Here is a 12,862-nt window from a genome sequence, read left to right on the forward strand (position 1 = left end):
TTCCACGGCCTCACTACTCTTTGCGTAAAGAACCTACCTCTGAACTCTGTCCGATATCTATTACCCCTCAGTTCAAAGCTATGTCCCCTCGTGCAAGCCATTTCCATCCGCGGGAGAAGGCTCTCACTGTCCACCCTATCTAACCCCCTGATCATTTTGTATGCCTCTATTAAGTCTCCTCTTCTCTCCAACGAAACCAACATCAAGTCCATCAGACTTTCCTCATAAGATTTTCCCTCCATACCAGGCAACATCCTGGTAAATCTCCTCTGCACCCGCTCCAAAGCCTCCACGTCCTTCCTATAATGCGGTGACCAGAACTGTACGCAATACTCCAAATGCGGCCGAACCAGAGTTCTGTACAGCTGCAACATGACCTCCCGACTCCGGAACTCAATCCCTCTACCAATAAAGGCCAACACTCCATAGGCCTTCTTCACAACCCTATCAACCTGGGTGGCAACTTTCAGGGATCTATGTACATGGACACCTAGATCCCTCTGCTCATCCACACTTTCAAGAACTTTACCATTAGCCAAATATTCCGCATTCCTGTTATTCCTGCCAAAGTGAATCACCTCACACTTCTCTACATTAAACTCCATTTGCCACCTTTCAGCCCAGCTCTGCAGCTTATCTATAATCCCTCTGTAACCTGCTACATCCTTCCACACTATCGACAACACCACCGACTTTAGTATCGTCTGCAAATTTACTCACCCACCCTTCTGCGCCTTCCTCTAGGTCATTGATAAAAATGACAAACAGCAACGGCCCCAGAACAGATCCTTGTGGTACTCCACTTGTAACTGAACTCCATTCTGAACATTTCCCATCAACCACCACCCTCTGTCTTCTTTCAGCTAGCCAATTTCTGATCCACATCTCTAAATCACCCTCAATCCCCAGCCTCCGTATTTTCTGCAATAGCCTACCGTGGGGAACCTTACCAAACGCTTTGCTGAAATCCATATACACTACATCAACTGCTCTACCCTCATCTATCTGTTCAGTCACCTTCTCAAAGAACTCAATAAGGTTTGTGAGGCACGACCTACCCTTCACAAAGCCATGCTGACTATCCCTGATCATATTATTCCTATCTAGATGATTATAAATCTTGTCTCTTATAATCCCCTCCAAGACTTTACCCACTACAGACGTGAGGCTCACCGGTGTATAGTTGCCGGGGTTGTCTCTGCTCCCCTTTTTGAACAAAGGGACCACATTTGCTGTCCTCCAGTCCTCTGGCACTATTCCTGTAGCAAATGCTGGAATGGGTATTAAGGGCGCTGGTTACATCACTGCTGGAGTTTTCCATATCACTTGACATGTGCGACATGATTGACAAAATTTAACTACATCTTTATGTAGTCCAGGCCAATAAAAATGTTCCTGGATTTTAGCTTGAGTTTTCCCTTTTCCCAAATGACCTCCCACTGGTACCTCATGTGCAACTCGCAACACCTCTTTTGTATACCCTACCGGCAATACTACTTGATGAACTTCTGCCCATTTTTCTTCCGCCTGCATATGTACACGTCTCCATTTTCTCATTAGGACATCATTTTTACGGGAATAACACTCTGGTATACTCTCAGATTCCTCTTCCGTTTATGCTTTCTGATATATCCGTTTCATTTCGACATCTTTCCGTTGTAACTCCGCCAATTTTCCTGAACTAAAAATATCCGCCCCATCCTCCACCTGTTCTTGTTCTTTTTCAACCATCTGATCAAAAATCGTTTCGGATAATTGCACTTCAACTTCATCTTCACTCTTTGATTTCTCATCTTGTCTTAGCCTGTGACTTTGCGACCTTGTTACTACACAATCCGGAAAAATCCCAGGATCTTCGTCCTTCAACACTTCAGTTGTCTGATTTTCCACTGGTTTATCAACCACGGTAGGCATCACTCCCATCTGCGATGCAGCTATACATTACCCAAGATAAACTGTATTCCTGGACAAGATAGTTTATCTATTACTCCGACTAGCACTTCCCTTCATTGGACTTTCCAACCTTACCTTATATAATGGAACGCTACTCCTCTCACACTGAATTCCACATATCACCACCTTTTCTGGCAACATTCTTCCCAAACTACATAATTCCTCATCTCTTACAATTAAAGATTGACTAGCTACTGTATCTCTTAAAATTGTGACTTATTTACCTGCTCCTCCTGATACACATGAGTAAACTTTACCCAGACAACTAAATTCTTTAAATACATCTGGCACCTTCTTAACAATTACTTCCTTAACAGGCTGTACAATTGTTTGCACCTCCTTCACTTCCCTTGGGCTTTCCTTTACCACTCTAACAAACCCCACCGTCTTATCCTGTTTTACCACATCAACCTTCTCAGTGCTTTTCTTCAACCATCAACACTGTGACTTTACATGGCCTAGTTTATTACAGTGAAAACATTTGAAACTTTTCAGTTCTTTTCCAACTTCCTGGATGTCTTTTTTAATCTGAGGTACTCTCTCTTTATTGTCTGCCATCAGATCACCTTTACCTTTACCACTTGAGTATTTCTCATGTCCCCAGTTTCTATCCCTCACCGGCTGAAACTGATGTCGGAAACCAATCTTTGATTTATGAACAAATTCATAATCATCTGCCGTTTCCGCTGCTAATCTCGCAGTTTTAACCCCCTGTTCTTCCACATGAGTTCTCACTACATCAGGAATTGAATTTTTAAACTCCTTCAAACGTATTATTTCTCTGAGAGCTTCATACGTTTGATCTATTTTCAAAGCCCTTATACACCTATCAAAATTACTCTGTTTCAGCCTTTCAAACTCCATGTATGTTTGACCAAATTCTGTCCATAAATTTCTAAACCTTTGTCTGGAAGCTTCCGGCATTAGCTCATATACACTCAAGATGGGTTTCTTCACCTCCTCATACGTTCCAGATACCTCATCCGGTAGTGATGCAAACACTTCACTCGCTCTACCTACCAGCTTTGTTTGAATCAGTAACACCCAGATGTCCTGCAGCCATTTCATTTGTTTCGCTACCTTCGCAAATGAAATGAAAAAGGCTTCCACTTCCTTCTCGTCAACGGTTGGTAATGCTTGGACATATTTAAATAGATTCCCACCAAGCCTTCGACTATGACGCTCTTTCTCACTATCCTCATCGCTATCATCCAACTGTACGTTTCCCTTCACATCTGCCAATTTTTACAGATTGTCAAGTTTCATGGCCATTTTCTGAAGTTCAAACTCCCTATCTTTATCTTTTTCCCTGATCTGTATTTCCCTTTCCTTTTCTTTTTGTTCTGCTAGGGCTATTCTTGCTTTTCTTCTTTCTTCTCGCTCCCTTTCTTTTTCCACTCTCTCTCTTTCTCTTTCTTTTTCCTCTCACTCTCTTTCTCTTCCTTTTTCCTTTCTCCCACTCTCGTATTCAAGCCGCTTTAATTCGTTCTCATGTTCCATTTGTTTCATTAGCAACTGAATTTTTGCCATTTCCAATGAGTCAAACTCTATCTCAGGCAACTTTAAATGCTTAACCACCGTCATAACTACCTCATCTTTTCGCATTTTGTCAGGTAATGTTAACTGCAATGTTCTTGCCAAATCTAACAGTCTGCTTTTCGTTCCTGTCCGTAAAGTAGTACGTGTGACATTCTCCACATCCAAAAACTTCTGGGCCTCTGAAAGAGCCATGGTTCACAACACTCTCCCCACTTAAACTAAAATACCACAGCGGAAAAGCAACAATCCTTCACTGTCTTTAAGTTCACAAAAGCCAATCCAATAGATAGACTTTTATCCCGGATGAGCCCCCAATTTTTATGGGCGAGGCGTTTTCAGAACCCCAAGATGTATCATGAAGTTCAACCAATCTCTCCCTTCAATGGATTTGTTGCTTTTCTTAGCATCTTAGCACATGGCTTTTTCCCTAGGTGTGGGATTACAATTATGGACACGTGGGTTTTTAAACACAAAAAACTGTTTATCCCATGAACTCAACTTAACATCTTAAATAAACATTGGATCTCTTAACACCCCTTACTTCAAAGATCACTCAGAAAATATTGCAATGGTAAATAATTCCTTAAAATGTGCCTTCAAACTTCCAAGCGACTTAACACCTTTAAACAGAATCACATCAGGCTAAAGGCTTTCCAATTATGAATTTAAATCTCCCAAATAATCCAGAGATCGTCCTTTATGTCAGAGGACCAGATCCCTGCAAACACAGACGCTCCCAAGCTCTTTTCAAATTTGCAGCTCTCTGGAAACACACAGACACACACAAGCTGCTTTTAAACTGAAACTAAAAACCTACAAAATAGCTGACCTAAAGCCCAGCTCCAACCACTCTCTGACATCACTGTTTTCTTCAATGTACATTGCTTAAATGTCCATGTCTTGAAGGTAAAGTCACATAACAGTACACTATGCAACCATGTGATTTATCTACCTTCTGTATCTGATTCGTCATTGTTTGCGATACGACTTACCACAGTGGTATCATCCACAAACTTATAGATTGAGTTGGAGGTAAATCCTGCCACACAGGATTTCCCTCCATATTCAGCGGGTCCGTTCATGACAAGACTGAAGAACGATCACTCGTCTATCCAATCAGTGAGGTTTGCCTCACTGTGAGACAAGATTAACAGAGAGAAAACCAGATGAATTAGTTTCAGATCACACGGCTATAATAGAACTGAATCATGAAAACCCCGCCTTCTCAGAATTCCAGTTCCAGCCTCCCGGGACAGGCGCCGGAATGTGGCGAGTCGGGCTTTTCACAGTAACTTCATTGAAGCCGACTTGTGACAATAAGCGATTATTATTATTATTATTGCTCCTCGCCTGAGGTATGGTGATCCTCAGGTTAAATCACCACCAGTCAGATCTCACCCTCAAAGGGCCTATGGTGATCAGGGACTTAATTTACTTTAGAACTGGATCAATGTATGACATTTCCAGGATGTGACTTCCCTCAGATTGGCCAAATGATTGACAGCCGGGAAATTAACGACCATTGAGGAGCTACTGCTACTTGAGGCTTGGTTGGTATGTTGGTTTTAAAGATTCATCATGAAATGTAGAGAGAAAAAGCCGGGAAAGTGGACATGAGGATTATCATGAAATCATTCAAATGTAAAAGGAGGCCATTCTGCCAATCGACTCGGCAACGATATTCTGAAAGAGCCCCTGTGTCCCCATCACATCCCTGTAACACTACCCACCTTTCTGAAGACTAAGGGGCAATTTAGCATGGACACTCCACCTACCCCGCACACATTTGGACTGTGCGAGGAAATCGCAGCACCCGGAGGAAACCCACACAGACACGGAGAGAAAGTGCAAACTCCACACAGTCAGTGACCAAAGGTTGGAATTGAACCCGGATCGCAGGCGCTGTGAGGTAGCCACTGTGACAACGTGCCACTGTATGAGTTCATAACACGTCATATATCAGATCAAGCATGATCTCATTGAAATACGGAGCATATTCGATGGGCTGAATGGCCTACTTCTGCTCCAACGTCTTATACCCTGATATTGTGTAAATGTGGACCGGGTCTTGTGTAAAACTCTTGTTAAACCAACACAGACACCGCGTGTCGACTGCATCTGATTATCTGGCGCAGAGAAGGTGAGTGTGGAACACGTGTCGTACCCATCAAACTCTGCTACTCACCTGACTGAGATTTGTTCTGTATCTGTAAATCACAGGTAGTGTTCGCGAGTGGAGGGAACACTTTGCACCTCAGTCTCTGGAACAGTTTGTGAGAGCAGGATTCCTTCATTATGAGTCAATATCTGGTACTGTATGTGAGGGCGGGATTCAGTTTCTATCAAACATTGGTACTGAATGTCACTGTGGAAATCTTTCTCTATCTATCAATCACAATTACTGTTTGGGAAAAGTGAGATTAATGCGTAACATCAGCACGGCTGTGACAGACAGAGAAAGACACACAGAAAAGCAGGAAGAGACTATCAGGCCGCACACACAATGACACAGAAAAGGTGCCGAGATGGAGAAAAAGGTGATTTAGGAAAATGTGTTTTCTGCTGCACACAGAGAGGCCCTGCTTGTAAATGTATATCCTGTTGTAACTGTGTAACTGTTCTCTCTGCTGTGTAACTGTGCTCTATGCTGTGTAACCGTGCTCTCTGCTGTGTAACTGTGCTCACTGCTGTGTAACTGTGCCTGCTGCTGTGTAACTGAGCTCTCCGCTGTGTAACTGAGCTCTCTGCTATGTAACTGAGCTCCCTGCTGTGTAACTGTGCTCTTTGCTGTGTAAACGTGCTCTCTGCTTTGTAACCGTGCTCTCTGCTGCGTAACTGTGCCTGCTGCTGTGTAACTGAGCTCTCCGCTGTGTAACTGAGCTCTCGGCTATGTAACTGAGCTCCCTGCTGTGTAACTGTGCTCTCTGCTGTGTAACTGTGCTCTCTGCTGTGTAACTGTGCTCTCTGCTGCGTAACTCTGCCTGCTGCTGTGTAACTAAGCTCTATGCTGTGTAACTGTGCTCTCTGTTATGTAACTGAGCTATCTGCTGTATAACCGTGCTCGCTGTTGTGTAACTGAGCTCTCTGCTATGTAACTGAGCTCTCTGCTGTGTAACTGTGCTGTCTGCTTTGTAACTGTGCTCTCTGCTGTGTAACTGTGCTCACTGCTGTGTAACTGTGCCTGCTGCTGTGTAACTGATCTCTCCGCTGTGTAACTGAGCTCTCTGCTATGTAACTGAGCCCCCTGCTGTGTAACTGTGCTCTCTGCTGTGTAACTGTGCTCTCTGCTGTGTAACTGTGCTCTCTGCTGCGTAACTCTGCCTGCTGCTGTGTAACTAAGCTCTCTGCTGTGTAACTGAGCTCTCTGTTATGTAACTGAGCTATCTGCTGTGTAACCGCGCTCGCTGTTGTGTAACTGAGCTCTCTGCTATGTAACTGAGCTCTCTGCTGTACAACCATGCTCTCTGCTTTGTAACTGTGCTCTCTGCTGTGTAACCGGGCTCTCTGCTGTGTAACCGTGCTCGCTGCTGTGTAACCGTGCTCTCTGCTGTGTAACTGTGCTCTCTGCTGTTACTGTGCTCTCTGCTTTGTAACTGTGCTCTCTGCTGTGTAACTGGGCTCTCTGCTGTGTAACTGAGCTCTCTGCAGTGTAACCTTGCTCCCTGCTGTGTAACTGTGCTCTCTGCTGTGTAACCGTGCTCTCTCCTATATAACTGAGCTCTCTGCTGTGTAACTGTGCTCTCTGTTGTGTAACTGAGCTCTCTGCTGTGTAACAGTGCTCTCGGCTGTGTAACTGAGCTCTCTGCTGTGTAACTGAGCTCTCTGCTGTGTAACTGAGCTCTCTGCTGTGTAACCGTGCTCGCTGCTGTGTAACTGTGCTCTCTGCTGTGTAACCTTGATCTCTGCTGTGGAACCGTGCTCTCTGCTGTGTAACCGTGCTCTCTGCTTTGTAACTGTGCTCTCTGCTGTGTAACCGGGCTCTCTGCTGTGTAACTGAGCTCTCTGCTGTGTAACTGAGCTCTCAGCTATGTAACTGAGCTCATTGCTTTGTAACCGAGCTCTCGGCTGAGTAACTGAGCTCTCTGCTGTGTAACTGAGCTCTCTGCTTTGTAACCGTGCTCTCTGCGGTGTAACTGAGCTCTCTGCTGTGTAACTGAGCTCTCTGCTGTGTAAACGTGCTCGCTGCTGTGTAACTGTGCTCTCAGCTGTGTAACAGAGCTCTCTGCTTTGTAACCGTGCTCTCTTCTGAGTAACTGAGCTCTCTGATGTGTAACTGAGCTCTCTGCTGTGTAACCGTGCTCGCTGCTGTGTAACGGTGCTCTCTGCTGTGTAACCTTGCTCTCTGCTGTGTAACTGCGCTCTCTGCTGTGTAACCGTGCTCTCTGCTGTGTAAACGTTTCTCTGCTATGTAACTGTGCTCTCTGCTGTGTAACTGAACTCTCTGCTATGCAACTGAGCACTCTGCTGTGTAACTGTGCTCTCTGCTGTGTAACTGAGCTCTCTGCTGTGTAACTGAGCTCGCTGCTGTGTAACTGAGCTCTCTGCTGTGTAACCGTGTTCACTGCTGTGTAACTGTGCTCTCTGCTGTGTATCCTTGCTCTCTGCTGTGTAACTGTACTCTCTGCTGTGTAACCGTGCTCTCTGCTGTGTAACCGTGCTCTCTGCTATGTAACTGTGCTCTCTGCTGTGTAACTGAGCTCTCTGCAGTGTAATTGTCCTCTCTGCTGTGTAACTGAGCTCTCTGCTGTGTAACTGTGCTCTCTGCTGTGTAACCGTGCTGTCTGCTGTGTAACTGTGCTCTCTGCTGTGTAACTGTGCTCTCTGCTGTGCACTGTGCTCTCGGCTGTGTAACCGTGCAGTCTGCTGTGTAACTCTGCACTCTGCTGTGTAACTGAGGTCTTTGCTGTTTACCGTGCTCCCTGCTGTGTAACCCTACTCTCTGCTGTGTAACTGTGCTCTCTGCTGTGTAACAGAGCTCTCTGCTGTGTAACTGAGGTCTTTGCTGTTTAACCGTGCTCTCTGCTGTGTAACCGTGCTCTCTGCTGTGTAACCGTGCTATCTGCTGTGTAACTGTGCTCTCTGCTGTGTAACTGAGCTCTCTGCTGTGTAACTGAGCTCTCTGCTGTGTAACCGTGCGGTCTGCTGTGTAACTGTGCTCTCCGCTGTGTAACTGTGCTCTCTGCTGTGTAACTGAGGTCTTTGCTGTTTAACCGTGCTCTCTGCTGTGTAACTGTGCTCTCTGCTGTGTAACTGAGCTCTCTGCTGTGCAACCGTGCTCTCTGCTGTGTAGCTGTGCTCTCTGCTGTGTAACCATGCTGTCTGCTGTGTAACTGTGCTCTCTGCTGTGTAACCGTGCTCTCTGATGAGTAACCGCGCTCTCTGCTATGTATCTGTGCTCTCTACTGTGTAACTGAGCTCTCTGCTATGTAACTGAGCTCTCTGCTGTGTAACTGTGCTCGCTGCTGTGTAACTGAGCTCTCTGCTGTGTAACTGAGCTCTCTGCTGTGTAACCGTGCTCGCTGCTGTGTAACTGTGCTCTCTGCTGTGTAACCGTGGTCTCTGCTTTGTAACTGTGCTACCTGCTGTGTAACCTGGCTCTCTGCTGTGTAACTGAGCTCTCTGCTTTGTAACCGTGCTCTCTGCGGTGTAACTGAGCTCTCTGCGGTGTAACTGAGCTCTCTGCTGTGTAACTGATCTCTCTGCTGTGTAACTGTGCTCTCTGCTGTGTAACTGAGCTGTCTGCTGTGTAATTGTGCTCTCTGCTGTGTAATTGAGCTCTCTGCTGTGTAACTGTGCTCTCTGCTGTGTAACCGTGCTGTCTGCTGTGTAACTGTGCTCTCTGCTGTGTAACTGTGCCCTCTGCTGTGCAACTGAGCTTTCTGCTGTGTAATTGTGCTCACTGCTGTGTAACTGTGCTCTCTGCTGTGTAACTGTGCTCTCTGCTGTGTAACTGTGCTCTCTGCTGTGTAAATGTGCTCTATGCTGTGTAACCTTGATCTCTGCTGTGTAACTGTGCTCTCTGCTGTGTAACTGTGCTGTCTGTTGTGTAACCGTGCTGGCTGCTGCTTAAATGTGCTCTCTGCTGTGTAACCTTGTTCTCTGCTGTGCAACTGTGCTCTCTGCTGTATAACCGTGCTCTCTGCTGTGCAACTGCGCTCTCTGCTATGTAACTGTGCTCTCTGCTGTGTAACTGTGCTCTCTGCTGTGTAACTGTGCTCTCTGCTGTGTAAATGTGCTCTTTGCTGTGTAACCGTGCTCTCTGCTATGTAACTGAGCTCTCTGCTGTGTAACTGTGCTCTCTGCTGTGTAACATTGCTCTCTGCTGTATAACTGTGCTCTCTGCTGTGTAACCGTGCTCTCTGCTGTGTAACCGTGCTCTCTGCTATGTAACTGTGCTCTCTGCTGTGTAACTGAGCTCTCTGCTATGTAACTGAGCTCTCTGCTGTGTAACTGCGCTCTCTGCTGTGTAACTGAGCTCTCTGCTGTGCAAGTTAGCTCTCTGCTGTGTTACTGAGCTCTCTGCTGTTTAACCGTGCTCGCTGCTGTGTAACTGTGCTTTCTGCTGTGTAACCTTGCTCTCTGCTGTGTAACTGTGCTCTCTGCTGTGTAACCGTGCTCTCTGCTGTGTAACCGTGCTCTCTGCTATGTTATGTAACTGTGCTCTCTGCTGTGTAACTGAGCTCTCTGCTGTGTAATTGTGCTCTCTGCTGTGTAACTGAGCTCTCTGCTGTGTAACTGAGCTCTCTGCTGTGTAACTGTGCTCTCTGCAGTATTACCGTGCTCTCTGCTGTGTAACCGTGCTCTCTGCTATGTAACTGTGCTCTCTGCTGTGTAAAAGTGCTCTCTGCTGTGTAACTGAGCTTTCTGCTGTGTAACTGTGCTCTCTGCTGTGTAACTGTGCTCTCGGCTGTGTAACCGTGCTCTCTGCTGTGTAACCGGGCTCTCTGCTATGTACCTGTGCTCTCTGCTGTGTAACTGAGCTCTCTGCTGTGTAATTGTGCTCTCTGCTGTGTAACTGAGCTCTCTGCTGTGTAACTGAGCTCTCTGCTGTGTAACTGAGCTCTCAGCTGTGTAACTGAGCTCTCTGCTTTGTAACCGTGATCTCTGCTGTGTAACTGAGCTCTCTGCTGTGTAACTGTGCTCTCTGCTGTGTAACTGTGCACTCTGCTGTGTAAATGTGATCTATGCTGTGAAACCTTGACCTCTGCTATGTAACTGAGCTCTCTGCTGTGTAACTGTGCTCTCTGCTGTGTAACAGAGCTCTCTGCTGTGTAACTGAGCTCTCTGCTGTGTAAATGAGCTCTCTGCTGTGTAACCGCGCTCGCTGCTGTGTAACTGTGCTCTCTGCTGTGTAACCTTGCTGTCTGCTGTGTAACTGTGCTCTCTGCTGTGTAACAGAGCTCTCTGCTGTGTAACAGAGCTCTCTGCTGTGTAACTGAGCTCTCTGCTGTGTAACCGTGCTCTCTGCTATGTAACTGTGCTCTCTGCTGTGTAACTGAGCTCTCTGCTATGTAACTGAGCTCTCTGCTGTGTAACTGTGCTCTCTGCTGTGTAACTGAGCTCTCTGCTGTGTAACTGAGCTCTCTGCTGTGTTACTGAGCTCCCTGCTGTTTAACCGTGCTGTCTGCTGTGTAACTGTGCTTTCTGCTGTGTAACCTTGCTCTCTGCTGTGTAACTGTGCACTCTGCTGTGTAACCGTGCTCTCTGCTGTGTAACAGTGCTCTCTGCTATGCTATGTAACTGTGCTCTCTGCTGTGTAACTGAGCTCTCTGCTGTGTAATTGAGCTCTCTGCTGTGTAACTGAGCTCTCTGCTGTGTAACTGAGCTCTCTGCTGTGTAAATGTGCTCTCTGCTGTGTTACCGTGCTCTCTGCTGTGTAACCGTGCTCTCTGCTATGTAACTGTGCTCTCTGCTGTATAAGTGAGCTCTCTGCTGTGTAATTGTGCTCTCTGCTGTGTAACTGAGCTCTGTGCTGTGTAACTCAGCTCTCTGCTGTGTAACTGAGCTCTCAGCTGTGTAACTGAGCTCTCTGCTTTGTAACCGTGATCTCTGCTGTGTAACTGAGCTCTCTGCTGTGTAACTGTGCTCTCTGCTGTGTAACTGTGCACTCTGCTGTGTAAATGTGCTCTATGCTGTGAAACCTTGACCTCTGTTATGTAACTGAGCTCTCTGCTGTGTAACTGTGCTCTCTGCTGTGTAACTGAGCTCTCTGCTGTGTAACTGAGCTCTCTGCTGTGTAACTGAGCTCTCTGCTGTGTAACCGTGCTCGCTGCTGTGTAACTGTGCTCTCTGCTGTGTAACCTTGCTCTCTGCTGTGTAACTGTGCTCTCTGCTGTGTAACCGTGCTCGCTGCTGTGTAACCGTGCTCTCTGCTATATAACTGAGCTCTCTGCTGTGTAACCGTACTCGCTGCTGTGTAACTGTGCTCTCTGATGTGTAACCTTGCTCTCTGCTGTGTAACTGTGCTCTCTGCTGTGTAACCGTGCTCTCTGCTGTGTAACTGAGCTCTCTGCTTTGTATCTGAGCTCTCTGCTGTGTAACTGAGCTCTCTGCTGTGTAACTGAGCTCTCTGCTGTGTAACCGTGCTCGCTGCTGTGTAACTGTGCTCTCTGCTGTGTAACCTTGCTCTCTGCTGTGTAACTGTGCTCTCTGCTGTGTAACCGTGCTCTCTGCTGTGTAACAGTGGTCTCTGCTATGTAACTGTGCTCTTTGCTGTGTAACTGTGCTCTCTGCTGTGTAACTGTGCTCTCTGCTGAGTAAATGTGCTCTCTGCTGTGTAACCTTGATCTCTGCTGTGTAACTGTGCTCACTGCTGTGTAACTGTTCTCTCTGTTGTGTAACCGTGCTGGCTGCTGTGTAACTGTGCTCTCTGCTGTGTAACTGTGCACCCTGTTGTGTAACTGCACACTCTGCTGTGTAACTGTGCTCTCTGCTGTGTAACTGTGCTCTCTGCTGTGTAACTGTGCTCTCTGCTGTGTAAATGCACACTCTGCTGTGTAACCTTGCTCTCTGCTATGTAACTGCACACTCTGCTGTGTAACTGAGCTCTCTGCTGTGTAACTGTGCTCTCTGCTGTTGAACTGTGCTCTCTGCTGTGTAACTGTGCTCTCTGATGTGTAACCGGGCTCTCTGGTGTGTAACTGAGCTCTCTTCTGTGTAACTGTGCTCTCAGCTGTGTAACTGAGCTCTCTGCTTTGTAACCGTGATCTCTGCTGTGTAACCGAGCTCTCTGCTGTGTAACTGAGCTCTCTGCTGTGTAACCTTGCTCGCTGCTGTGTAACTGTGCTCTCTGCTGTGTAACCTTGCTCTCTGCTGTGTAACTGTGCTCTCTGCTGCGTAACTGTGCTCTCTGCTGTGTAACCGTGCTCTC

Source organism: Scyliorhinus torazame, chromosome 24 (assembly GCF_047496885.1).
Source record: "Scyliorhinus torazame isolate Kashiwa2021f chromosome 24, sScyTor2.1, whole genome shotgun sequence".
Classification (NCBI taxonomy): Eukaryota; Metazoa; Chordata; class Chondrichthyes; order Carcharhiniformes; family Scyliorhinidae; genus Scyliorhinus; species Scyliorhinus torazame.